Here is a 27715-nt window from a genome sequence, read left to right on the forward strand (position 1 = left end):
GGCATGGCGGCTGGAGGCCTTACCTTGTGCGAGTCTGCCGGAGCGTAGCGGCGCCATCCGCGCCGTCGAAGGGAAATCCTTTCCCATTAATTATAGCGCCTCTTTTCACCCAGCCTCTGTGAACGTATGTGTTCTCTCTTCTGACTGTTGTAGAGCAGACACTGCTAAACCAGCATATACCAGCATTTACTCTGCGTAAACGGAGATAAAAAAAAAAGCTGGGTTGGGAATTTTGGCTGAAATACATGCCTTTCAACATTTAATATTGGGTCACTTCATTCAAATATTAATGAAATGCCACTCCCTGTATCATTGCTGAAGTGGATCCATAAGACCAATGAAGAAATTGCCATCGGCTGCACAAAGAAAAAATTACTTACTTCTTGGTAATGTTCTTTCTGATGAATATTCCTCCCACAGATTCCTCATCAGAGCACAACTCCATGTCAGAGCCGCCGGTTGCTTCTATGCACACTGCACCAGACATGACGTTGGGCCAGTATATATATAGAGGCACAGAGCCCTGTGACCTTAAATCCACACTTTTCCTCTTAGCACTCTGAGGGACCACAAAATCAAGGTGTATTAGCTATCCGCCAAGTGGGGTAGAATGGTAGGGCAATAAGGAATCCGTGGGAGCAGCATCCATCAGAAAGAACACTACAGAGAGGGAAGTAAATTGTTATAATTGATTCCTTTCTGAATCTTTGATAGATTCCCAAAACAGTGCATTGATCTGGAGGAGGGAGGGAGAGCAAGGACACTACCTAAACTAGAAAACTCTGAAGGATCGCTCTAACAAAATGAGCATCCTGGCCAGACTGAAAATCCAAGCAGCAATACATTGCAAACGTATGCAGAGATGCCCACATAGCTGCCTGGCAAATGTCCAGAACAGGGACTCCACGTTGCAGAGCGGAGGTGGCGGTCAGCCCACTGGTGGAATGAGCCATGAGACTTTCAGGCACATCCCTACCAGCCAGATCATAGCATTCTGAGATGCAGAGGCTGAGCCACCTTGACAGTCTGTTTGGTCTCAGTCCTGCCAGCAGTGTTCGATTCACGAAGTGTCGTCACTTATCGCCAGGGGAGCCCTTTGCCATGAGGTTAGGGAGGTGTGGGTCGCTGCCCAGTAGTCCCCCTGGAGGTGGTTTCATGTGGTAGGACCTCTGGGGACAAGGGACGATCACCTGGGGTATAGCCCATGGAATGCTGTCACTCCCCAACATTCCCTAGCCCTCCCCATTTTTCAGAACCATTACATTGAAAGCAAACCCATGTATTGTTGTAACACCAGGGGTAAACGTAAAGCCAAAAGTACTAGGACGAGGAAGAGCACAGGAGACTTGGTCATTGATAGTACTGTTATGAGGTGGCCCCGAGAAGGCATGAGATTTGAGTTGTCAACAGAGGACTTTTATAATCCACATGGGAGTAACTGGATACCAGGTATAAAAGGTAACAAAGGACTATCCAATGTGTCAAGCCCAGCCCTGTCAAGTGCGGCTGTGTCAAACCCTGCCGAGTCTGTCAGCAGGTGTGGAGGCAAACCAGCATGAGATATCAAGGAACTGCCGGAAGACCGGAGGGAAGAGTGTGCCAGTGAAAAGCCATTGGAGTCCTCTGCAGGTTCTGCATGAGCAAATCTGGGCAGAAGACAGAGCAGAAGAGCAGTGCCGTGGAACAGTAGTGAACAAGCAGAGCCGGAGAGAAGACCAGCAGTCCCAGGAAGTCCTGGTGACGTACCGCGATCTACTCTCAGTACTTTCTTTCAGGTCCCAGACCCTCCTCTGGTTATACCCAGTAGCGGTCTCCCCAGTACTGAGGTGAGAGAGAGCTTATTGAACCACCCTTCCTTTTGCCCTCGTGTCCCAACTGGGTCTCCCGTACCGCGATCCCACTGTCAGAACAACTATAGATGTTCTGTATCAATAACGTGTTGTAAATTAAATGTGTTTATCACTAAACGGATAATAAAACGGATTTGTGTGTTTTAGTGAATGTGTCAGTTGCAGCATAGAGAGTGGGTTTCTGTAGTTGATGCATAGGTGCTAGACCAGGGAAAACCTACTCCTATAAAGTGTGCTCTGTGGCCTACATATGTGTAAAAATGCTATTGATTTTTTGGACTAGACATTTTCTGCAAGCAGATTGAGTTTATGATGATATGCGAGACAGAAAATTCAGGAGGAACACGTTGATGGAAGCAATACAGTATACTTACTAGGTTAGGAAAGAGGGAAGAAAAGCACGGACATAAAATCAGCCGGTTAGTACAGTAATAGGGGGTTCATATCCATAAGGAGCACTTCTCCTGAGGTGACTCACCTAACAAACAAGGAGTGCTTCTCTCCCGTAAGGTTCTCCCATAAATCCAAACTTAAATCGAATCGCAAGGATCATTCAATATGGAGTGGGATTATCTGAGGTTTGCATCAAAGCCAACAACTGCTGGTGATCAACATGGGCTTCAGTCAAGAAAATGGAAGCCACAGTGAGAGGAACCCGACGCTAACATGCATTCGCACCTGGCAAAGGGTGCTCAGCCAATCAGATGGCTGGAACAGTGGGCGAGAATACACAAACTGCGCCCGCTGTCCCAGCCACCCGAGACCCTTCCCCCGGGTGGCGCATGTTTATTTTCCTTTTCATTGCAGGGAGGCAACAGGGAGCCTCTCCCTGTTGCTTCCACACCCCCTCCACTTACCTACAGGACCAGAGCATTGCGCTCTGGTCCCGGAGCTCCTCCCATCTGGCCACCGCCATAGACATGAAAAAAGGACTTGGTCCCTTTTCCATATGGCGGCGGCCATCTTTATTTGAAGAATGTTTCCTCATTTTTTTCAATCAGAGATCGGCTGCACTAGCACTACGGACCTCCCAATGAAGAATTGTGAAAGCCATTCACACCGCGGACAAACCCCCGAGGTGCAAATGTCTTTCATGCCCTGCCAGCAGGGTGGACATGGCATACAAGGTGTAAATGACATTCGCTCGTGCCTGCCATAGCTCAGGCTGGCAGGCTGTTAAAGGCCACGTCCAGCCTCCTGGCAGAGCATGAGAGCCATAGTAATTCTTTCCATTAGCACCCGGCAGGAGCTTGTGCATTGCGACAGGAGCTTGTGCATTGCGAGGCATGGGAAATGCAGGGAAATGCAGAAAAAAGCAGTGGCGCAAAAAGCAGGCTAGGAGGCATGCAGGGAGAACCTGAACACAAGCAGGAGGAAGGGTGTAGGCAACTCCCCTCAATTCCCACTCGCCAAAAGAAACGCAACTCACTGCCTTGCAGACACCAGAGAGGGAGTGAAAGGAGCAACGAGGATGGTGGACCAGGAAGCTATAGCGACTATGGCAGCCAGAACAGAACGAAAGTGAGCAGGTAAAGCAGGCCTTTACTAGTGAATTCAACTTCTGTTCCGTGCATCCTGACTGGTGGAGCATGGACAGCATGAAACTAATGTTAAGACAATCTTTTTACAAAAAGTGATCACAAAGCATCTTTGCAGATCTCAGCAGGTGATAATTTCAACAGAAGGTTGGCCTTATTCCCCCATTACAGCAAAGCTACATTGGTGACAGTAGCTTTGCTGGCACGAACAACAAAAGGTGTATAAAGTCAATCTGGACACCATGCCTCTGGTAAAGTCAGACCAAGTTGTCTCCAGTTCTGGTTTTGCTCATACATGACTATTAAGCCCTTCGGTTCGCAAAACAAAACATTGTCAAAGCCTTTGTAGAATTAGACATTTCCAAAACCAAATATTGCCTTCTATTAAAATCATTAATTTCCCTTTCCAAACATATGCCCTTGTCCAGGCTTACTGTTCAAGAGCAGGTGGAGCACAGAGACTCAGGTAAGGGATCCCTCCTGGAGCTGTGGATGAGAACCGGGAAAACTGAATCTACAGAACCAAATGTCAAGAAATAAGTGTGGGGACACTCAAATACTAAGACTGAGTGACAGAAATGGGATGATATTGTGGGAAACCAGAAGGTGTCTCAACCACTAATCCCTGCAGATCATTCGCTCAGGTGGCAAGGGTACAGCCATCGTCTTTGGATTCAGACACTGGGGGTGGACCAGTGCGGGAGGATCACCTGGGTCAGGGTTCCTCGGGGAGTGGTACACCGGATGGTGAGATGCGGTATCCCCCTCTTTCCTGTAACACCTTGACCACATCTGTCATGATGCCTACCCCCAGGCATCCGGACCAAGTCCATCAGCCCCGGGAGCAGGCATCTAGACATTTAGTAAAACCTCAGCCCCTAGCCGGGGCTGCTGTCTGGGTTCAGTCCTGGCGCCTTAGGCGCCAGGCTCATAGTAGGAATCATTCCTGGCGCCTAAGGCGCCAGGCTCATAGTCATTACTTACCTCAGGCAGACCATGCTGCAAATGACTCCAATCCAACATGAAGCCTGAAAGGGACTATTTTTCTACAGGTTTTTTTACTCGGGTGTGGTTCTAGGGACTTCTTACCTGGGACTACTTTTGAGGCTATTTAAACCACACCCGACCAGCAACACACGCTTCGCGTTATTCTGCATCCAGCAGCGTAACACTCACCGTGCCCGCAGCCTGCATCCAGTCTTCTGCCACGCCCGCCTCGAATCTGGAGCTCCTAAAACAAAGAGGAAAGAAAGGGACAAGGTTAGAAAACAAACTTATTTCTATTCCACACCTGATTCTGGATCCATCTTGTCTCCGGACCTGTAAAGAACATCATTTCTGCACGCGCCGCACCTCCAGCTGCAATGCCGCGCCATACTCGCCAGTCTTCACAGCATACTTCGGGTCGGCGCTGCCTCCATCATTTCTTCGCCGAACTTCGGCACCTAGGAGACGAAAGAAAACCACAAGGTGAGCCGAGGGAACCAACAAATATAATTCTTACCACCATAGACTTACCTGATTTACCACAGCAGGCATCCTTTTGTGACTCTCCATATTTTCACATGCCGCATCTGTAAAGAGAGACAAAACACGTTTTCCTTGTGCAACATTTACCGGACAGCGCTGGGTAATACAGACTCTTACATGAGCGCCACCAGCTGCCACAAGAGCATCTTTTCACGAGCCAGCTGCAAGACAAGAAAGGAAGGGGGGAAACAAGAGTGAACATCGGACATATTGAACTCTATGAGCTTAATACTTACTGGTCCTCACCAGGAACCTCAGAGTCAATACTCTCCGGAACTCTCCCGAGCCTTCAAACCAGTGAAGTAACTGGAATCGACGCGCCCCTGCAAATCCACGCAGGATGGAGAGCTCATCTTTCAAGAATATAAGGTGAGATTGCTGTGAGGACATTTCAGAGGTGATTAGTTGGGGAGGACTGTGGGGGTGCCATCATTTGAATCGACAAGTGGCTAAATCCATCCCTCCACTTGCAGGAGAATATTTCTACGGGTTAAGCAGACAAGATTAGGAGGGCAGATCCAGTCAGTAATCGCTGCACTACGCATCACGTGGGTGGAGACCACAGCTGTTCGGGTCCGACCGACGCCCCTGTGGGAGCCAGGTGAGCGTAACAACATCCTATCAGATAGGATACGTAGGAACATTACCCCTCCCCCCCTTTTCCTGCACAAACACTTTCACACAGACAGCCCGCTCTGGGAGAAAACAGACTAACACCCAAGCAGTATACCTGACGTGTCCCAATACAATGGTCAGGCGAGGGCAGGCAATTACTGCCCATCACTCACACTTGACTTCAATTAAGCTTCCCCACACGGATAAAAGGCAGAGCATTAAAGCACACTCTGAGTGAGTCAAGCACACAAGGAAACAGCAGTTTCAAGACGGCTGCTGAATGAGAGAAGAAAGATGGCAAAACAGGAGGAGATCACAAGTAGGGAAGTTCCCTTGACCTTTCCAACAAGAAGTGGTTACTTTCAAGAGCCCTCGAGATTACAAAGCATAGGACAAGGAAACCAAGCTGAAGGCCCCTGTATTGTGTATCAGAGATAGCCGGGATTAGCGTCACTAATTAAGGCAGGGAGAAGCAGCAACTGCTGTGGTACCGTCCTTGGCTCTAAGAACAAAGCAGCGTCCGTGAAATCCACACAGACGGTGATTGAGAAGAATGATAAAAGACCGCTCTGTGTTGAAGCCAAGGTTGCAAGCAGCAATATTGTATGGGGGCGCTGGAATGAACATTGTTAAAACGTATGTGATGAGACGCAAGTAAAGCTGAACTGCTGATGAGTGTTTGAACTTTGAAGAGACTTTGGTACTTTACCTTTGACAGAGTGGTCTGGCACCACATGGGTGCTCAATCGAAGGTGTCCAGCTGAGAAGTGGCAGGAGTACAAGTTAAAGGGTTGTATTAAGAAGAGAACAAAGAATTGCGAATCGAAGTGGTCCTGCAACGAGACAAAGCAAAATCCCACGCACAGTCGAAAGTCTTTGATTTTCATACAGTAAAGGAAGTTTGGGAAATTAGATAAATTTGGTCCGAGGCCAAAGGGGGACCAACTGAAAGTTTTATGTTAAAGTGGGTCTGAGCCCGGAAGAGGGGGACCCGGGTTGAACAGTGAATCACCAGAGAAGTTGTGCATATGAGAACCTGAGGAGAAAGGAACTTTGAATGTTTGTTTGTCGCATCAGGCCCTCTGAAATAAGAGACTTTGAATGACAAATAGACTTTGGCACAGAAGGACCTAATACTGAGATTTTGAACTGCATCCTCATGCTAGAAAAGCCAGAGTATGTGCTAAGCTTGAGTGTGCCGCCTTGTCCCATGCTGAAAATATGGGGAAGGGAAATCCTTTCCCATTAATTATAGCGCCTATTTTCACCCAGCCTCTGTGAACGTATATATGTTCTCTCTTCTGATTGTTGTAGAGCAGACACTGCTAAACCAGCATATACCAGCATTTACTCTGCGTAAACGGAGAAATAAAAAAGCTAGGTTGGGAATTTCGGCTAAAATACATACCTTTCAACATTTAATATTGGGTCACTTCATTCAAACATTAATAATACTAATGAAATGCCACTTCCTGTATCATTGCTGAAGTTGATCCATAAGACCAATGAAGAAATTGCCATCGGCTGCACAAAGAACAAATTACTTCCTTCTTGGTAATGTTCTTTCTGATGAATATTCCTCCCACAGATTCCTCATCAGAGCACAACTCCATGTCCGAGCCGCCTGTTGCTTCTATGCACACTGCACCAGACATGACGTTGGGCCAGTATATATAGAGGCACAGAGCCCTGTGACCTTAAATCCACACTTTTCCTCTTAGCACTCTGAGGGACCACAAAATCCAGGTGTATTAGCTATTTGCCAAGTGGGGTAGAATGGTAGGGCAATAAGGAATCCATGGGAGCAGCATCCATCAGAAATAACACTACAGAGAGGGAAGTAAGTTCTTGTAATTGATTCCTTTCTCCCACAAATTCTTCATCTTTGATAGATTCCCAAAACAGTGCATTGATCTGGAGGAGGGAGGAGAGCAAGGACACTACCTAAACTAGAAAACTAAGGATCGCTCTACCAAAATAAGCATCCTGGCCAGACTGAAAATCCAAGCAGCAATACTTTGAAACTGTGTGCAGAGATGCCCACATAGCTGCCTGGCAAAAGTCCAGAAGGCAAAAGTCCAGAACAGCGACTCCACGTTGCAGAGCGGAGGTGGCGGCCAGCCCACTGGTGGAATGAGCCCTGAGACTTTCAGGCACATCCCTACCAGCCAGATCATAGCATTCTGAGATGCAGAGGATGAACCACCTTGACAGTCTGTTTGGTCTCAGTCCTGCCAGCAGTGTGACGATTCACAAGGTGTCGTCACTTATCGCAAAGGGGAGCCCTTTCCCATGAGGTTAGGGAGGTGTGGGTCGCTACCCAATAGTCCCCCTGGAGGTGGTTTCATGTGGGAGGAGCTCTGGGGGACAAGGACGATCACCTGGGGGTATAGCCCATGGAATGCTGTCACTCCCCAACATTCCCTAGCCCTCCCCATTTTTCAGAACCATTACATTGAAAGCAAACCCATGTATTGTTGTAACACCAGGGGTAAACGTAAAGCCAAAAGTACTAGGACGAGGAAGAGCACAGGAGACATGGTCATTGATTGTGCTAGTACTGGTATGAGGTGGCCCCGAGAAGGCATGAGGTTTGAGTTGTCAACAGTGAAAGAGGACTTTTATAATCCACATGGGAGTAACTGGATACCAGGTATAAAAGGTAACAAAGGACTATCCAATGTGTCAAGCCCATCCCTGTCAAGTGGGGCTGTGTCAAACCCCGCCGGGTCTGGCAGCAGGTGTGGAGGCAAATCAGCACGAGAGATCAAGGAACTGCCGGAAGACTAGAGGGAAGAGAGTGCCAGTGAAAAGCCATTGGAGTCCTCTGCAGGTTCTGCATGAGCAAATCTGGGCAGAAGACAGAGCAGAAGAGCAGAGCCGTGGAACAGTAGTGAACAAGCAGAGCTAGAGAGAAGACCAGCAGTCCCAGGAAGTCCTGGTGACGTACCGCGATCCCACACAAGGGAAATGAAACACATTTCATTTACAACACGTTATTGATACAGAACATCTATAGTTGTTCTGACAGTGTTTAGGTCTCATCACACCTGGCGGTCAAATGGAAAACCCACTAATTCACTGGCATGTAATTAAAATCGATTCCTACACACACAAATCCTAAAAACACTTCTATATCCCATTTTAACAACCTCTAAAGAGCATATGTGCTCACCAGTGCCCAGGTACCAAAAAACTCAATTAACATTTTGATTTATTGCCCGATCTCTTCTGAAAAAATACAACCTGACTGATAACGTTTACTTCTTTTCAGTTTCTATTTCATTTGTTGCCTTTTTGCCGCTCCAACCCCCTTTCTTGCCCTTACTTTCCGTCTGGGTTTTTATTTTTTACTCGCTAGCTTTTTTTCTTTATCGGTTTTCATCTCCTTTTTTTCCTGTGTTACACCACACCTTTATACGCTTTTCGTACTTTCACGTTCCCTTTATTTTGTTTTCTTTTTTTGCCCTTGGCTCTACCCGTATACGAGACTTTCCTTACTGGTTCCCTCGCCCCTATCCCACTGCACCTGCGAACCCTCCGTACGTTTTTAGAACTATTTCCACCGCCGTACTTATTATCCCTGCAACACTTGTCCATGCTGCTTTGATGAGCAACAATGAAAATCGAACAGTGACTTCCAAACTGAGGCCCTTGAATTGTCAGCACTAGGATTCAAACCATACCGCTGTAAGCGCAGGGTGAATGGGAAAGCGAGTGTTCACTCAGAGGTTACTCGATTACCAGGGCACGAGTCCCTAAAACAAGCATTTGCCAAGCCAACAGTTTTGGCTTTTGTATATGCATGCGATGTGCATTGTCCAGGCACTGCCAGAACTGTAACATCTGGCTATAAAATGGCAACAGCTTAGCAAATGGTGTTAGTTGCTGGGCATATTATGGCAGTGCCTGGCACATGCCTATGCAAGAGCCAAAACGGATAGCTTTGCGAATACTGTTTTTTTTTAACAGTAATACAGTGCGGGGAGCAGATGCAAGGACAGTCATATTTCTTCTAAATCAAGTAGCTGAAGGCACACTTAAGATATTTTCTAGTACATCAGGTGTTGGTTTATAACCCATTACCTTTCCGAAGACTGCTCAGAAAGCACAGAACTAGTTCAGAGTGACTCCTGGGGTTTTGTATGGGGTGGGGCAGGTACTCGGTGGGAATGGGGCTATTGTGGCCATGGGCGATCAATGGCAAACACCCACAGGCTATATCCCCTCCTCTCATCCCATCACTCCCCCATCTTCACTTCCCATGGCAAAAGTCTTGACTTATAGGCAGCACTTAGTGTCACATAAAAGCCAAAACTATCACGCAATAGGAAGTGAAATCACAGGAGGTGAACATATCTTAAAGTGAAATATGCAAAGTTCATTCAGTTGACTTTTCCTCCTCAAAGAAAATGCACAGTACCAGGGCTCAAACGCGGTGAGCAGAGAGCCATTTAGCTCCAGCTTCTAGCCTTGGTCAGCCTGGTTAGAATAAAAAAGAAAAATTTACCAGTAGCGAGTTTTCACTACCCAGTCCAACTGGTTCCTTAGAAACATGCATATCTGACATTAATTTTCAGTGTTATAGTTTGTTAATAATGAAGAATTAGGACACATCTCTTGCATAATGGGCAAAAAGTTAAAATGGACATTTCATGTGAAAGTTAGATTTGCAGTGTGCTGCGTACTCGCTCCCGGTCCCCAGCGGTAGCTCCTGTCTATTTTGTGATGCCTGAAACCCAGGAGCTGGTTTTAGCTCCTGCTCATTAGATCTCAATTTCGAACCCTTGAGTACAAATTAACATTTGCCTTTCAGAAAATGTATCCACACATGACCTATAACCCAAAAGAGGAAATGTCCAATAACATTGCTGCCAAGATATAAAAGGCATGCACATTTCAATTCAAAATATTCTTGCAGAGCAAAATCCAAATTGCAGCATTTCTGTCGTTTTCTTCACACTATCATGTTGGCCTGTAGTATGTTTCTGCCCTGGAAACCTGGCAAGATGGGTTTGAATCCTGGTTTCCAAACGTGTCTTAGTAGTGTAAGGGAGGAGACAGACACACTGGTGGCATGGTGATTGCTATAGACTTTTATTAGTCAAGATAATTAAGAGAAAACCTAACTTTCCCTGTCTCTCAGAGGGGGTTTCCCTGCCTCAGCTGAAACAAGGGTTCTGTCAGAATGTCTGTGTAAATAAATAGTCCACTCTCCTGTGTCAAAACTCGACTTCTGTCCCTCACACTTAATACTAAACTAGAGATAAAGTAGACCTCCTTGGTCCAGAGGAATGACTCCCTTCTTCCAGACTGGGGATAAAGGTTCACTTCCAGGTGTTGACTTCTTCTTAGGGGAATTACTCTTCCCCTTCCTGGGGTCAGTCAAATTTGTCCTCCAACACCAAAGGCACGTTTCAGACACTTCTCTCTCTGGCACAAAGGTTTGTATCATAAAATGTTTTTTCATCTTTGGTTACCCGGAGAATGATACCCTTCTCCTGGTATCTGGATTTCAGAGTTGAACACAACCAGGGGTAATGACTCCCTTCCCCTTGTCTTGGTTACCAAGAGAATGACTGCTTTCTCCTGGTATCTGGCAACAGTAAAGACCGACACAAATGATCACAGTTCAAGGGTGTTTATTGAACAATGAATGTAGGGTGGAAAAATGGGAGCAAGCGTCGACCATCAAACGAAAAATAAGGCAGTCCTAGTGGCATTGTGTCAAATAAAAGGGCCTATACTAAGAAAAACCTATTGCCAAATCCTTACAACCAATTACAGAAAGTGTGGGATGGGGTATTCAAAATAAAGAAGAAAGTGTTCACAAATAATGTCTGGTGTGATTGCCTCAAGGTCTCCCTTCCCCATGTTTTTAGCACGGGACAAGTCAGGACTTGGAAGACAGCACACGCTTGAGCCTTCCTCAGCACAAGCTAACAGTTACGTATCAGTTATCTGTTTCTTCGATGGTTAAGTCTCTTGCCTTTTGAGGCCTGATGTATCCAACAAACAGACTCAAAGTTCTGCTTCATGTATACCTTGGGTGATGGTTTCACCCCTTGGTCCCCCTCTTCTGGGCATAAACCCTTCACATCATCATATTCAACAGTTCCTTTTCAATGAACTTTGGGTGGCTACTTTCCACCCTTAGATCTACCACGGCCGGGTTCGGACCAAAGGACAAGGAGGGCAGTTCACTTCCCCTGGTCTTCTAATACTTCTTGTATTCACAAATTGTAATATCTTTTTAAACAATCCAGCGTGGACATTCTTCGATTGAGTTCTCTTCCCAACCTTTGCAACACTGTTCATATACTCCTTTCAACATACAGGATTCATTTCCCTTAGCTTCTCAATCATCTGTCGGTCAAAGACCTTTGACGGCACAGAGGATTTTACAAGACCCCTTCTCACCTCTTCTCATGGGCCTCCATCAGGTAATCGGCCAGAGGAATCCTGCTTGAACACCCACCTGGTGCCGGCCTCCTCTGTTGCTGATGTTCCCCCTCTGTAGCTTTTCAAAGTTCAATTTAGCAGTTGGCTACTTTTTGTTTAACGCAGTTCGGTTTCTTATCGATGCTCCCCTCGACTTGCCAGCTGTGATGAACCTCTTGCTTTCTTTCTTCTTGGTGTCAAGGTTGGTACCAGAGAGACAAGCGTCTCTCCCCGGCCTGGCAATTAGCGGAGGAGGGTCTTGTGTACTGTTGACATATGGTGCAAGACACACTGGTTATTGTTTATAGACTTAGCCTTCCCTCTGCAGAGGTTTCACGGGCCTTGGTTGGAAAGGGCAAGGTCGACTCTCTCCTTGTCACCCTCTCGGTATGCGCCGTCTTTCTCCACCTTGAACTGCTGTGTTGAATTGGCTCTTACGTTGTGCTGTCTGCCTTGCTCGTAGTGTGCTGTGGTGCTCCACCTTTTATCCCTGTGAGGAGGGGAAAGGGCTGTCTGATTCTGGTCAGTTGCCTGACTTTGCCTGACCCTTGTATTGGGACATGTCAGGTAAACTGCTCTGGTGTTAGTCTGTTGTCTTTCATGTTTTGCGAAAGTGTTTGTCGCAATAAGGGGGGGGGGGCAGTGTTTTGTTTTGTAATATCCTACATGGTAGGATGGGGAAAAGGTGTTGGAAGAAGGGGGATACCGCGTCTCACCCGTCAATGTCCCACTCCCACTTCCCAAGGATCCCACATCTGGGTGATCTGCCCGCACTGGTCCAGCCCCAAGAACTGCATCCAAAAGCGATGGCTGTGTCCTGGCCACCTGGATGACAGATCCCGGGGGACTAGACAGGGAGGCATCTTCAGGTTTCCCACATATCCTTGATCCTTCCTTATTTTGCAACAGCCAATATTGATATTCGGGGTCCCAGACCCAGGCTTTTCCACATCATGAGTTTGGCCAACTTGTTCACTATCCTTCCAAGTATGACCACAGGGAAGTTGATTTGTGTTTTTTTGTTTTGGGTGCAGGTCCAGCCCTGTCCGTCTAAGCCTCTTTGTTTCAGCTCACTTGGCTTACTCTCTCACCACGTACTGCCACAAGGAAGATGCCCTGCTTCCTGATTTGGATCCCAGACCCTGGTTTCTCACTGTTCGGCTCAGCCCACTTGGCTTACTCCCTCGCCAAGTACTGCCATGAGGAAGATGCAGCTGATCCTCCTCTTCTTGATTTCATATGTTATGTTGTCTTATACTGCACACCATAACCACTGGGGTGGTCTCCAGGTGCTCACGTGGCTCTGTAAGAAAGACGGTGGGGTGTGTTAGTGAGGGTAGAATGATGAGATAGGTTCAGAACCAGGTGAAACTGACATCTGTATGTGTGTTGGCTTGTGTGTGAGCTGGTGATGTGCACTGGCTTGTTGTAGCCATAAGGGTAAGACTCAATGCCTCGGTTGTTTAAGTACTCGTTTTATGTTGGGGGTGTGTGTGTGTTTCATGTACTGTTTGGCTGGTAGTATAATCGTGTGCACTGGATTGCTTTATTCACAAGGGGAAGATCAAGTGTTGTGGTTGTGTGCAGGAGAAAGGTATTTTGGTGTGTGTGTTTTAGTGTGCTTCATGTGTGGTTTGGCTGGTGTGAGACAGGCATGGTATCAAAAGACACACCGACTCAAAGGTGTTCGTTTTTAAAACCTTTTATTACTAAGATTCCTGGGTTGGTGTAATGCCTGACTGGCCCGAACTCTAAAGGGTTGGTTACCTGTACTGTGATATCAGATGCCTTCAGTGTCTGAGTTCCTTTGGGTTCTCTTCCCCAAGCTTCAACGTATTCAAGTTCCAAATACCACAAAAGAAACATAACACAGTTCCTCATGAAGCTACTCGGGGTTCACTTCTCCACGCTTCACTCCTTTCAACACTATAAAGATAATACGTTTCCAACTTGGTTGGGTCTCTCAGGGTTCCCTTCCCCAAGCTCAGGCCTATTCCAGCTTTCAAACAAAACCAAATATATCACAGTTCAGTTTTTATCAAGATGCTCTTTGCCTTCTTTGATAGACCTCTTAGGGTTGCTTTCCCCAAGATTATGCCCCTTCCAACTTTCAACACAATCAGTTTTATCAGGGTGTACTTTGCTTTATTTATTGGGCCTCTCGGGGTTCCCTTCCCCAAGCTCAGACCCCTTTCCAGCTTCAAACATAAGCTGAACAACTCAGTTCAAGTTGTCAGGATGTACCTTTCCTTTTCCATACAGTTCTTTGCACATATTCACTTATGGGATGAAGTCAGACTTTTGAAAAAGCCAGGGTATTGGCTCCTCCTCGTAGCGACCACTGCGACCTTCAACCCCTCTCTGTAATTCTTTCTTCTCTTTCTATCTTCTTCAGGCGCTTCCTGCACCCCTTTACTTTTTCTTTCCTCCCCGTTCACACTTGCATTGTTGCCTTCCTTTTTGTCGTGCTCCTGGCACTTTTCCTTTACTCTTCTTGTGCTGCTTTGCACCCTCCTTTCTGTTACGGGTCACTCGCACACTTGCACTGTTGCTTTTCTTCACTTTCACTCACTTTCTGCACCGATCTGCTTTTCGGTTTCCTTTCTGCTGTGTTCTGTCAACTTTATAATTTCTGCTTCGCTCTTACTTTCAGTTGCGCCGTTGCGGTTTCAGCTTTTCTATACTTTTCTTTCCTTTCAATACTGTGCCCCTTTTACTGTCCGTGCCTTTCTCCTGCTCCGCTCTCATCCAAACACACGCTCCTGGGTTTCTCTCACATTCTTAACAAAACTCACTGGGGAGCGTCGCATTGAGTGGCGGTCCCTCCAGGATATGCAGGGATGAGGTTGGGGTCTCACCACCTGCCCTGGGGATGGCACAGGCCCCAAGGGAACAAGCACTCTCCTGAACCTGGCCCGCAGAGTGCAGGCTGCGTTTCACAGGCTCCCTGGAGGCACGGCATCCTCGCCACGCTGCAGCCCTTAATCCACACCAGGCCAGAATCTCTGCACGCCGTCCTTCTCCAGCCTGCAGCTCCTGCTTCTCTCTGCTCCTGGGCTTCGCCGGTCCGGACTGCATCCCCAGCTCGCACTCCCAACTGTGAGAAGTCAAACATTTTATAGCTGAACACAGTCAGCTGGAGTCCGGTGCAAATTGTTAATTACAAATGCCTGACTCTGCCTGACTGTTAGTGGGACAGTGGTTTTCTCTAAAGTAGGTTTCTCTTACTTTCCCCATGTTATTTCTATGGGTAATCATTATTTAACTTAGTTGCCTCCTCCTTCTCTGAGTTTTAGTTGGAAATGGGGGGGGGCAGTGGGTTAAAAGGTGGCTGTTGATTGGATTTGTTTATTGAAACAATGGCAGGTGACTGACAGGGGATATAGGAAAGCCCTCGATCTTGGTTTTGTTTCAAAGAGTAGTTTTCCCTCTCAGTATGTCAACTTGTATTCCTGATCTAGTAGCATACATAAGTTTGACTTGATAATATTCCCTGTGGTCTAAAGTAGGGGGAGATAAAGGGATACTTCCCTTAAGACCACATCTTTGTCTTGTCTCTTGCTCTCCCTTGGGTTGGGTTTAGGGAGATCTTGGTAAGGGATGATGGAACCAACCTAACCCACAAAGGCTTCGGAGATTTCCTATCCTTACCTTATCTCGTTGGGATACCACGTCTCGCGTAGGGTACTCTCCTGACTGAAACCCCGGACTCCCCTACCCAAGTGATCCTTCCTCCCTCCCTCGCTCGTCCACCCCCATGGTTGGGGATCCCAGAGCGATTGGCCTCCTCTGTCCACCTGAACTGAGGACTCTCTGGGTGTTAATAGACGAAATCCCCTAGGTTTCTCACACTGGTGTTTATGGTTGTATGCACTAGCTTGTTGTGTCCGGAAGGGTAAGGTTCAGTGTCTTGGATTGTTTGTTGTGTGCCGATGTTGGTTAAGTTTGATGTGTGTTTGTGTAGTTTGGCTAGCACATAGGCATGTATAGTAATTCTTCCATGTATGTCCTCAGACGTCATCCAGCTACAACTTAATGGTACCTTCAAAGTCTTCCAGCTGTGGTACACCCGCCACCTTTCTGAGCACTAGCCTGTGCCACAAGTTCCTCTTAAGTGCAAAACATTGGCTACTTCCATTAGTCCCTATTTGCGATGCAAGAATCATTAGCTACAATAGCATTTCTGGGTGTTGTAAGATTAACAGCTAAAGTGACGCATGGCTAATCTTCACAAAATGTTCTAAAAGTGATGCGTTGTTAATCAACCTTAAGCGTGACGCAAGGCTATGAGAGGAGGAGTGGGAAGAGGCGGGTTGGTGGTTAGGGTATTTTCCTTTGGTCCTCATTGGTATTGCAGGCATTGTCCCTTTTGTGCTGGTCGTTGGCAGTTGAATAGGATCTGCGTGATTTTTCCGTCACAGAAAAGTCAGTGATGGAAACATTTGCATGGGAAATGTACGCACCACAAAAAGTTAGTACGTTTCCCATGCGAACATAGATTTCAAAACCCTACATACCTACACCAAAAACCCACACCCCCAACATAACCAAACCCTCCTTCCCTTTTAAGACGCCTTGTGTACCTGCGGTGCAGTTCCCTTTCACTTCCGTGATCGGGGACTGATGCTGCAGGGTCCTTTTTTATTTCTTTTTTCTTTTTTCGGGCAGCTGCAGTGGCTTCCCCTCCAATCCCTGATCACTTTACTGTAAAGTATAGTGAGCGGGGTGTTGTGGGGGACACGCCCACAGACCCCGTTTTTTTTTTTTGTTTGTCTGGTCTGCCGCAACCCCCGCTCACTATACTGCATTACCTACCTTAAAAGCATACCATCAAAGGTTCGAACGTTTGATTTTCGAACCTTTGGTGGTATGCATTTTCAGACATTTGGTCAGGTCGGACCTTTGGATTCGGTAATTTCTTCCGATTCCGTTGAATTGCGCCAGAAGGTGAGGTGGTCTTCTGTGGTTCTAATTTAGTTTTGCATTGTGTTCTATAGTTTAGCAATTAGGCATGAGAATGCAGTTCTTCTGAATTTCCTTTTTCTGTAATGTTTCGTCTCAATTGGGAGGTTGTTGCTTGATCTTGGGTCTCTTCCCGGTTGGTAGCCGCTGATCTTGGCCTGGAGAAATTCAGCTCCTTGTTCGTGTAGAGAGATGTGGGCAATGCAGAGGGCCTTGAATTTAATGTGTGGTTTTTTTTTTACTGGGAGCCAATGTAGGCTTCTCTGGGCTAGTGTGATGTGATCTCTTCTGTTTAATCTTAGGAGTATCCTTACGTCAGTGTTCTGAATGTCTTCACAATTTTTGGTGAGCCTTTCAGGCATTCCGAGGTAGAGGCTGTTTGCGTAGTTGATTCTTGATAATATCAGGGAAAAGATTGCAAGGGTTCTATGTGGAAAAGAGAGGCAGAGGAGCATCCCTCTGAGCAGTCTCAGGAGGTAGAAGCATTTCTTTGTGATAGTGCTGACTTGTGGTTCCAGAGATGGTCTGTTGTCCAGCAGCATTCGTAGGTTATCACACTTGAAGTCTCTGGTTAGGTTTCTTTGCCTGGTGGTCAGTCCAGTTGGGAGTTGGTTCAGTTGCCCTCTGGTGGTGTGATCATTATTTCTGTTTTGGCCGGGTTCAGTTTGTTTGTCTTCCAGCTGTATATGTTTGTGAGGCAATTGTTGAGCGTTGTTTGGGTCTTCGGTCATGGCTATCGAGTTGTGAGTCGTCTTTGTAGTTGTAGGCGGTCAGTCCGTGGGTTCAAATGATTTTCATCAAGGGGCACATGTAGACATTGAAAAGGAGGGGGAAGATGCTGGAGCCTTGTGACCCTCCGCAGGAGATATTTTTGGTCTCTGAACTAAAAGGCGGTACGTAAGTCCTTTTGATTTGTGAGAAAGGATTTTAACAATTCTAAGGCAATCTTTTACACCGCATTCGACTGGTCTTTCTGTTAGTGTTGTCTGACTGATTTTTGTCGAATGCCTCTGATATGTCCAGTAGTATGAGAGCAGATTGAGTGCAGTTGTCTGCATTTGTTTAGGTCTTCCCATATGGATAGGAATGCCAATTTCGTTCCTCATCGGTCTGAAGCCAACTTGTGAGTGGTCGTGTATTCCATTAGTTTCTATGTAGTTAAGTAGGATTGTGTATATATGGTACTTCAGTATTTTTGACAGATATTTTTGCCAAATTTTTGTCAGATAGGGCAGGTTGGATATAGGTCTGTAGTTGCTTGGTCTTCCGCACTTATCAATGGTTTGATGTATGCCAATTTGAAAGACTTCCTTACTCCTCCTGTGTTTAGAATTAAGTTCATTAGATGCCGCAAGTGTGACGCTGGGGTGCTGTGATTGAGGACTTCTTTGTAGATGTCTGGGGGCAAGGGTCGCTTGGAGATCCTACGAGGTTGGTGTTCTTTATTAATTTAGAGAATGTTTCTTCTTTTTTCAAAGGGACAAGTCTTGCTGTGGTTGGTGTATCACCAGTTATCTATGGTTCAGCGATTGTGTTTATATTTGTACGGTTTGTTTGATGGTCTTTTGGATTGTTTCAAGGTTATTTGGAGCTAGTTGGTGATGTTGCATAGTGCTTGTGTTTGGATGGAGCTTTTGTTGTAGATTGAAGTTTTTCTAAATCTCATTGATGATTCTGAAGAGTTCTTGTCGGTTGGTTGCCGATTGGATTCTTGGAGCATAGTATTTTGTTTTGCTTTGAGGACTGCCGATTTGTATAATTAGAGTTGTCTCGGATGTTTTATTTAGTCCAGTTGGTTGTAATGTTTTCTCCATATTTTTTTCCAATTGGTTTTTTTAGTTCTTTCGGCTCTTCAGTGATCACCTTGTTGCCAAATGTTTTGCTGTGGCTTTGAAAAGTGTTGCTGGTGCTAGTTGGTCTACGGCCTCAGTGATCCAGTGTTGAGTATTTTTTCCACTGAGTCTTAGGTCGTTCTGTTCAGCTCAGTGGTGTTTGGTTGAGTCGATTCCAGCAGACCTGTTAAGTATTCCAAGTCAAGACTCTTCCAGTTTCTTTGCTTGTGGCGTGTAATATTGTTTCTGGGCGGTATGCAGGTTTTGAGTTTGATGTAGAATGGTATTAGGTAGTGATCACTCCATACTATTGGTGTTTGTGGGGTGAATGCACAAAGTCCTTCTCTGCAGAAGATTGCGTCCAAGGTGTGCCCGGCATTGTAGATGGATCTCTTTCCTATTTGCTTGAAGTGGAGTGTTTCCTGGAGGGCGCAAAAGTGGGATTGCTGTGGTTCCATTCTCTTTCAAACCAGACCCCTCTTCTCAAGCCTCCACCAGCATCGAGCCCTTTACCTTCTTGGGCCCCTGGCTCCACTGGTCTTCTTTGGGTTGCGCTGGTGCTTCTCTGCTTACCGGCCTGTCCTTGTGCCTCTCCTTCCCGACACCTGCTTCCAACCTCCAGTTCTGCTCCAGACCAGCCCCATGCTAGTTTCTTCGATTCCTTCGAGGCCGGATGACTTCCTTGTCTGCATCCTCTTCAAATCTCCCTGGCTGGGCGGTCCTTTGCTCTGGTCTGCTGTTGCGGCTGTTTCTCTCTTGAAAGCAGCTCCTGGAGTTTAAAAACAACTTCTGCAAGTCCCTTGTCAGTTTTTATCTGTCTCACAACCACTCCTCCATGGGAAGATAGAATGGTAATTACAATTCCACTTCCACCAGGTGTTCTTCATGGTTCAGCGGCCCTTCCTCGTCCCAGTACTTGTCTGATGCACTTCATTTTTGTAGCCAATACTTTTCTTTGTCTGAGCATTGCTTAGAGTAACAGACATACAAAGGTACATGGGAGTGCTAGGTAAAGTGTTCGGGTCTCTGGGGTATGGAAGTGGGTAGGGTATCGGGTGAGGGGTATCATACTGCGTTCTTCTCAGATGTTTGTCCTTGTCCCCAGAGGGGGTGGAGGGTCTCTCCCGATGAGATCCTCCTGCTCTGCACCACCCCCAGGGGAACTATCGGGTAGTTGCCTCACCAGCTTTGCCTCATGGGCAGGGCCTTCCCCATGGGGAGAAGTGACGACATCGGGATTTGTCACAGTAGCCAAACATGCACTAAACCATTACCTTAGGTTGAAGGACAATTATTATTTTTTTGTTTTATTTTTTTGTTTTGTTTACTCCCTGCCTCAAAAACACCTAAGGGGGTGGGATGATCCGTGGCAGAGCCTGCCACTGCCTTTGCAAGGCTTAGCCGTCCCAAATTGAGGATGTTGAAGACAGAAGCCATCACTTACCCACTGCAGCTGCTTGTAGCTCATGAAGAGATGCTGATTCAGGTTTGCTTGATATGCTGGGACATGTAGTCACCTTGCATCCCCAGGAGAAGGTACACTGTGCGAGTCCCAGCGCACAAAGTATCAACACAAACTCTTAAGCTTCACTTTTTTCCTTCCATGTTTTTCTGGATAGATGGGAATAGAGAGGGCCTGTACGGGTAACCAAGGCTAGAGTGCACAAATCAAAGGCACAACGTAGGCTTGTAGGTACTTGAAGGAGCATTGGATGACCACTCATGGCCCCAATTGCGACCCACTATTAAAAACTGTCCTCCAATCTCTCCCAAATGTTGAGGCTCGTTCGACCTCTGAAAAAAATGTACCCTCGACGTATACCCTGTTGGTCAATAAGGTTTCGAGGAGAGGGGATTTTGGTCAATCGGTATAATTCCACATAACTGCTTTGTTTTCTCTGTGCGAAGTCCCCATTTCTCCCGGCACTGACGCTGCTGGTCATCCGCGTGCATTCCGGGGAGTGAAGGACTGTACTTTCTGGAGGACTGAGCCTGCAGTTGCTTCCTAAACAGGGCTCTGCTATCACTCCGTGAGGCATGTCAGATATGCCTCACATTGTTTAACAGATCCCGCAGACAGTTGCCAACAGTTTAAATACGACTCTAAAGCAAGGGCGAGCTTAGTTGTGCTTTTGTGTTTTGTTTTAGTTTTAATGGGCAGCTCATCGTGCAGACCAGCTGGCTGGTGCAGTGTCCTTCCTTTCTCCAAGACAGGTTTTGGAGGTCCCAGGATTCGGAAAACTGCTCGTCTCTCATGTTCACTTGTTTGATAATTTCACATCTACATTGCATCAGCTGCAAATCACATGCAATCGTATTTCAGAAAATTCTAGCGGTGAAGAGCGTTAAGTCGTAAGGATTTTAGTACCAACATCCTCCTTGAACCTAGTGCTGAGCTGTGTTGCGATGGTTACGCACCTGGAACGTTCACCGTGAATAGTATTAAAGCGGGTATTAAAAACATATTTTATTCTGCATTTTTTTCGATGAACGTTGGAGAATACTTGGGCCTCTTGTTACATAACCTTCCAATGAACTTTTTTTTTTTTTACCATAAACACAAAAAGTTATTTTAATCGAACCAAGGAAAGCTTAGTGCATTGTTTTCCCAAATTGCAAGCAATGACTGTTTTTCAAAGTAACATCTCCAGAGCGCGACATATTTCGAGGTTTTCGTTGCCTGAACTGTTATTTAAGTTATTCATATTTTATATTGCAGCAAATCTCCACCGTACTGGTTTCATAGCAGAGGGGCATGCCTGGAAGTTGCCATATTGGGTCTCTGCCAGGGTCTCCTGGTGAAATTCTATGGAAACCCAGTAATCATTTTCTAAAAATAAGTGAAGTATGCCTTCTTCAACCTCCCCCTCCCCCCCACTCTTACAAATAGAAACAGGCACATTCATGAAAAAAGAATATTGTATGTGAAATGTTAGCATCAATGTTTCACATACGTATTTAACCAACTTTCGTTTAAAATGGCGAAGATGCAAAATGATCGTTTCGGTTACCATGGAACTCTAGATGGCAGGGACTGTAAATCAAGATGTGGATAATCTGCAAAAGGGAACAAACTTTATGGGAAACTACAAGTCTTGCCAAGACATATAGCTTCTTGTTCGCTGAAGTTCCAGAAGAGGATCTTTAAAGCTAAACCTCCCTGCGCTAGCAACAGTGATAAATATTTACCAAATTAAACTATTCCACTGTTTCTGTCGGGTCACAAAGCCCTAGTTAATCTGCTCTTTGCTGAGATGTCCTTGGCAGATTCTCTGTAATTTTAAACGCATACCACCCAGATTTCAAGTGAAATATACCAATCCCCTTCGTTTGAGTTCTGGAAAATGATGAATCATATGGCATGATCGGCAAAGCTGTGGTAGCAAGTGCTTTGTACAAGCACAAACTAATATTATAGTTCTTTGTCTCGAAGCAATGAGGCAGTATTAACCCACTTTTATTCAGTGAATGAGAGATGACGCATTCTGAGCTGTGGTCCAAATTGGCAATTTGCTGGGGATGAACAGGAGTAACTTCATTGGGTCGTTGCTCCCATCCAAGAAACAATAACACATGCTAGGATTTCTCAAAACGATGCACGGGGCAAGAATTTGAAAAAAGGCCTAGCCATTTCGTCACACAGAGGAATTCCTCCCCTCTCCCTCATGAGCCTCCAACTCATCTCTGGTACTTCATCAGTATGGTCCAAAGTTACTCCATTCCCTGTAAGTCAACAAACCAGCCAATGCCCATCTAAGGGTCAATAGGATGAGGATCCTACCCTTCAATTGTGGAAGGGCGTTTATTACAAATACTTCCTAATAGTGATGGTGACCAGTGAACAACATGCAAAGATGAACCTATATGCTTCCTAGAAATGAACCACACTTACTTTAACTTTAAAGTACTCATCCATGTTGCATGCAAGAATTCTGGCTTCGGTCTAGAATGCAGTTCCACTCTGGCTACAGTTTCCCTCGTTTTTGGTTTCAATAAGAGAAGACCAAGAGCTCCAGGGAGTACTCAGATTGCCCCAATACCTTGTTATTCCAGGCTTGCTTCCTTTTCTCATTGCTTCCTTTTCCCATTGACCTTGAAAATGCTATTTCTGGGCCTCCTTTTCCAAACAGGAGCCCTTGCTAATAACCGATCACCATCTCCTTTTACAAGACTAAACTGGACACAATCTGTTCTTCGATCCATGGATGCTAACTGTGGGAGATGGGCCAGAGGTTCTATAGGCTGAATCCGGACAGTTTTATGACCCTTCCTGCATCATTCTGTACCACTCCAGAGTTCGAAATTAAGATTCAATGAGACAGGTTCTAAAACCAGCCCCTTGGTGTCGGGCATCACCCAGTAGGCAGGAGGTATTGCTGGGGAACCAGGAGGAAGTACCCAGAGCACAACAAATCTCACTTCCACATGAGAAACACACTAACCTTTTGTCCATTTTGTACGATTCGTCATGTTTAAATGTGCCCTTATTCTGTTTTATAAGCATTCTCAAATACTCAACTAATGTCACATATGTCTGTCTGTAAGGCACCAACTGTCCTTGGGAGCCAAAAATAGCTCCTGTTAGCCGTTTGTTTTAAGCAAACAAGGCTCTCCTACGGTAGAAGCAGGAGCTAAATATCGATTCAATCCCTGCTGCTCAAGCTTTGCTGTTAGAACTCCTAGGCAGGTAGTGGTGAGCCTGTGGGTTTATTGGTTTTGTTCCCACACTGCATACCACTCTCTAACCTGGCAAGTGTGAAGCCTTCCTTAGTGGTTGATAGGTGAAATCACCTAATCCGTTAAAGAATAATGGGGGCAATCTGATTCTTTAAGGAAAGGTCAGAAGCATCTTCACAGGTCTTCTTAATAGAACATACATCTATAATCCATTTGAGTGCAGTGTGGCTACTCCTCCAGTTATCCAAGGCATGGTGTGGGTAGATAAGTGTACACGAAGTGCTTATCTGGACCGTGTTGTTTTTTTAAGTATTTCTAAGCACACTATTTTCCAGCACTGTGGCCTCAGTGCTGTATTACTGTGTTTATGAGAAAATGATTAATTACTTCGAGAATGGCCAGGGTTTTAGAGCCTTCCTAGAAGACAGGTAATGCTCTATTATCATGACAGATTGCTACTTGGGAAAATATCAATATGACCAATTGATAAAAAGGTACTTGAAAGGTCGGTTTGGGTGGACCCTCGCTCCTAAACACATAAACGACCAAACTGCATTTTACCTTACACATGTGTCTCAATGACTGTGCTTTTATTGACATCATCAACCACACATTGGCAAGAAGTCTCAAGCAACATATTACTAGCTTGCGAATCACCACAAAATCAAGCTTCGCAATCTTATACATACCCCAAGTTCCAGAACAATTGTCCAAGCCCTAGTCAGATGCCACCTTGGCCCTTCGAAAGGCAACCAGCAACTTCAACACTTCTTATCACAGCACTACAAAAAAATTCAACCACCTCAACCCCAACCCAAGGGGCTGCACTGGCTAAACCCTCAAGCACACATCATGATCAAGACTTCCTGATTCACCTACAAAGCAGTTGGAACCAAAACACAATTATACATGGTTCAAAAACACACACTCGAGAGGCAGGCGAACCACCAGAAGCCACAACATTGCCAGGCAGGAAACAATGAACTGCAAGAGGGGAAACCCAGATAGATTACATAGCAGGTTCATGCCAGTTGTCACTGGGACAAGTTACCAACATAGATATAACTGGCCTCCTCCATCCCACACTTTAGGTAGGAAGAACATCTCCCGCTAGCTCCACTCACCCCTAATGCTCCTCCTTTAGTCCCTCCTCCCGCACCCCCCACAACTCCTGTGCTACCCCTGCATCCTACATTTACCCCCTGAATGCATCACCTTTGTACAGCACTTCGCTGCTTCGCAGCTAAATTTACACTATATAAATCCCATACTCAGACACGTATACAACGATGTAAGTGTCAATATTTACACATTTGTGTTAAGCCAAATATTGTAGTGAAGGTGCTGGCCTCGAGCAGGCAATGGTTTCAGCAGACCTGCAGCCGTGCCCAGTCACCTGGACATCCCAGTTTCTATCCGGCCCTTGCTCTATACCGCTTTCATAACAGGAGTCTGGTGCATTGAGCAAGCATGCCGTACTACAGTTCTCGGTGTCTCCAGCACCTAGTGCGCATGCAAGCTTCTTTGGCGCAATATGATTTCACTTCGAGGCATGCCATGGCTACCAGACACCCTGGAGCACCAGCGATATTTGTCTACACACCACAGTCCAATGCGGCTCAAAAAGCATTCTGCGTCTTTGCCAGGCTACTGTCTTTGTAGTATTATCTTATATATAGTCATCTTGTGTTTTGACCCAGGCCAATTTCGCAGTTTATTGGAACGATGCAAGACCTCAGATTACAGTAAAGTTCAATCACATTTTTTTTTATATCAAACATAGGTTTGGTGCAAAGGTAGAACAAAACGTGGATAACATTTTCTTCTGAATAATTATTAGTCAGGGTTTATAGGAAATAAAACGAGAGGGAATGTCACAGGAAACCAAACTATAGTGAGATTGGTTCGCTAGTCAAATGTTCCCCTTTATAACCGTTCGTAAGCAGTAGGGGAACCTATGAAATCAGTCGTAGAAAAAACTGTCTGTTCTGCAGCGCTCATAGGTCCTGGACCTCCTGTAACATAGTTTCAGGTAGCCCTTAGCCCTCCAGGGTTTTTTGAATGATTGGCTTTGGCAAGTATTCACCCTCCTGTATTTTGGGGAATATATGCTCTCCTGGGTCCTTGTGAGCGGTGGCCCTCCTAGGCAATATGCGCTTGAATTCTAGATGACACAATTTCTTTCTCATCTATCCCGGGTTAATTTATAGGCTGGCCAAGGGCAGTGCATAGAGAATCGGCGCTGCCTCTTTACTCCTGTCAACCATGAGCTTGCCACAGTTTGTTTGTGTAGGGGCCCAGCACCACTCGGGCCTCATTGGAGCCTCCCGCAGTCTATTGCTTCTCAAGAACTATTTAACTCAAATGCTTTTTGAACCACTTTTTGACTATGGTTCCCAGTGAGTAGTAATCGGTTGGCAAGTATTATTTAGTTTCCTTGGAGGACCAGCCGATCCAGCCAGAGTCTACATTAGAGCTTCTGTCTAGCCTAACACAGTCTCCAATGAATAGCCTTCTTGATCGCTCTCTTGACAAAGGTTATCTGTTTGTCCCACCAAAACGACTAGCCTGACCATGCTGTCTCTTTTCTCCGAGTTGAAGTTTTCTCTGGATCTGTAGGTCTCCGCTCCAGCAGCTTTTAGCACCGGGCCCACAAGGCTTTCAAGGGTTCTGGCTGCACCATGTGTGGTAGCTCAGAAGGTTGGCACAGACTTAGATTAGACATTCTACTCATGATTTTATTATAAAATATAGGTAAGGCCTTTCTTTCCCTATTCTACAAAGCTTCCCTACCTAACAAAACTAAGGTGCTCTTCAGTTGTCAGTGAAAGTTGTGATCAATCCGCAATGATTCCTGCAGAAAACCTGACCTGGGACACTTCTCATGTGGCCAGGGAAGGCAGATGCTTTCTGATCCCGACCATGGGTGTGGTGTTCTGCAGGAGGATCACATGAGGGGGGGACGCAGGTCAGGAGGAATGGTAAACCCCCTTGCTTAACTTTCCCCCGAACGCCCAATCTTCTTATGGTTTATTGCAAAACCACAGAAATAAGAAAAACTAATTTTTCTTTTAGGGACTTCAAGTCCCAGAATTCCCTACGTACTGGGACGAGGAAGAGGGTTGATGAGGCCAATGTCGCAGGAGTGGCCAGTTCATTAGTGGAGATGACCCACACCCGAGGGAAGCAGGGAGGCTTAAAAAGCCCCCTCAGGTGGAGGCCATAGAGAAGGAGCTGGCTCTGCTGGTGAAGAGCAGACGAAGTCAGAAGCAGAAGGCATGTGGTTTGAGTTGGCAGCCCAGACAGAAACTGGGGGGGAATCGAGGATGCCAGGGACCACTGCAGTGCAGATTCCAGCAACCGGTCCTGAGGGTCTGTATCCCCAGAAACCTGAAGTGCAAAGGTTGCGCAGCGGGAAGCGTGCAGAAGGAAGGCTTTCCCCTTGTGACCCATCCTGCAGAGGCTGTGCAGCAGAAAGCATGCAGGAAGTTGTTTCGGGTGGCTGGTGTGCCCCCTGTGAGCCTCAAGGCTGTCTCTGGTAGTTGGTGTGCACAAGGGGGCCTCCGGAACAAGTGGAGCTGCAATTGGAAGTGGCACAAATAAAGGCATGCTTACTGAAGAGGTTTGCCGGGGTATCCGGTCATTGCATCTAAAACAAAGCATCGACAAACTATACCATTGAAAAGAAAAGCATCGAAAAAAAACATTGAATGCATTTATTTCAATGGTAAAGGGTTTAGTTTATTAAAAATGTGTTTTAAACCATTAAAAAGAGGAGTTGGAGGGGGGGAACCCAAAAGAAATGCATTCGATGTTTTTTTTTTTTTTAGATGCTTTGGTGTCAATTGTATGGTTTGTCGATGCTTTGACTGTCGATGCAATCACTAGGAACTGTTTGCCGGATCGTGAAGAGACGGTGCAGCAGAAGTCCTGTGGAACATGAGGGGTACAGAGGCACACGTTGAGGTCGTAAGTGACCCATGAACGCTTTGTCCGTCCTCGCAGGCCGGAAGCAGGCATGCGAGTGAGGCACTCACGTAGTAGCAGAATGAGTGCAAAGCTGCCTTCGCGTGTAAATGAAAATAATCCACATGCTGGTTTTGAATACCGGACATTAGAAGCAGCACTCGCGTAAGAGTGAAAGTGGGTCCCAAGCTATTTGTGCATATCTAGCTAGGGAAAAGCAGCTATGACTTAATGTACAGAAGCCAAATGACTAATCTTGAAAGTGGGAGTTTTTGGAAAACCCAACCAACTGTGGGGGCGACTT

At 46.1% G+C, this 27715-nt stretch overlaps 1 protein-coding gene across 2 annotated transcripts in view; it reads left to right on the forward strand.

Moving 5' to 3' along the window:
• Positions 1–27715, forward strand: part of CEP85L (centrosomal protein 85 like) — a 1005009-nt gene that overhangs the window by 537605 nt on the left and 439689 nt on the right. The gene's annotated exons all lie outside the window — the stretch shown is intronic.

Source organism: Ambystoma mexicanum, chromosome 4p (assembly GCF_040938575.1).
Source record: "Ambystoma mexicanum isolate Mex_15411 chromosome 4p, UKY_AmexF1_1, whole genome shotgun sequence".
Lineage (NCBI taxonomy): Eukaryota > Metazoa > Chordata > Amphibia > Caudata > Ambystomatidae > Ambystoma > Ambystoma mexicanum.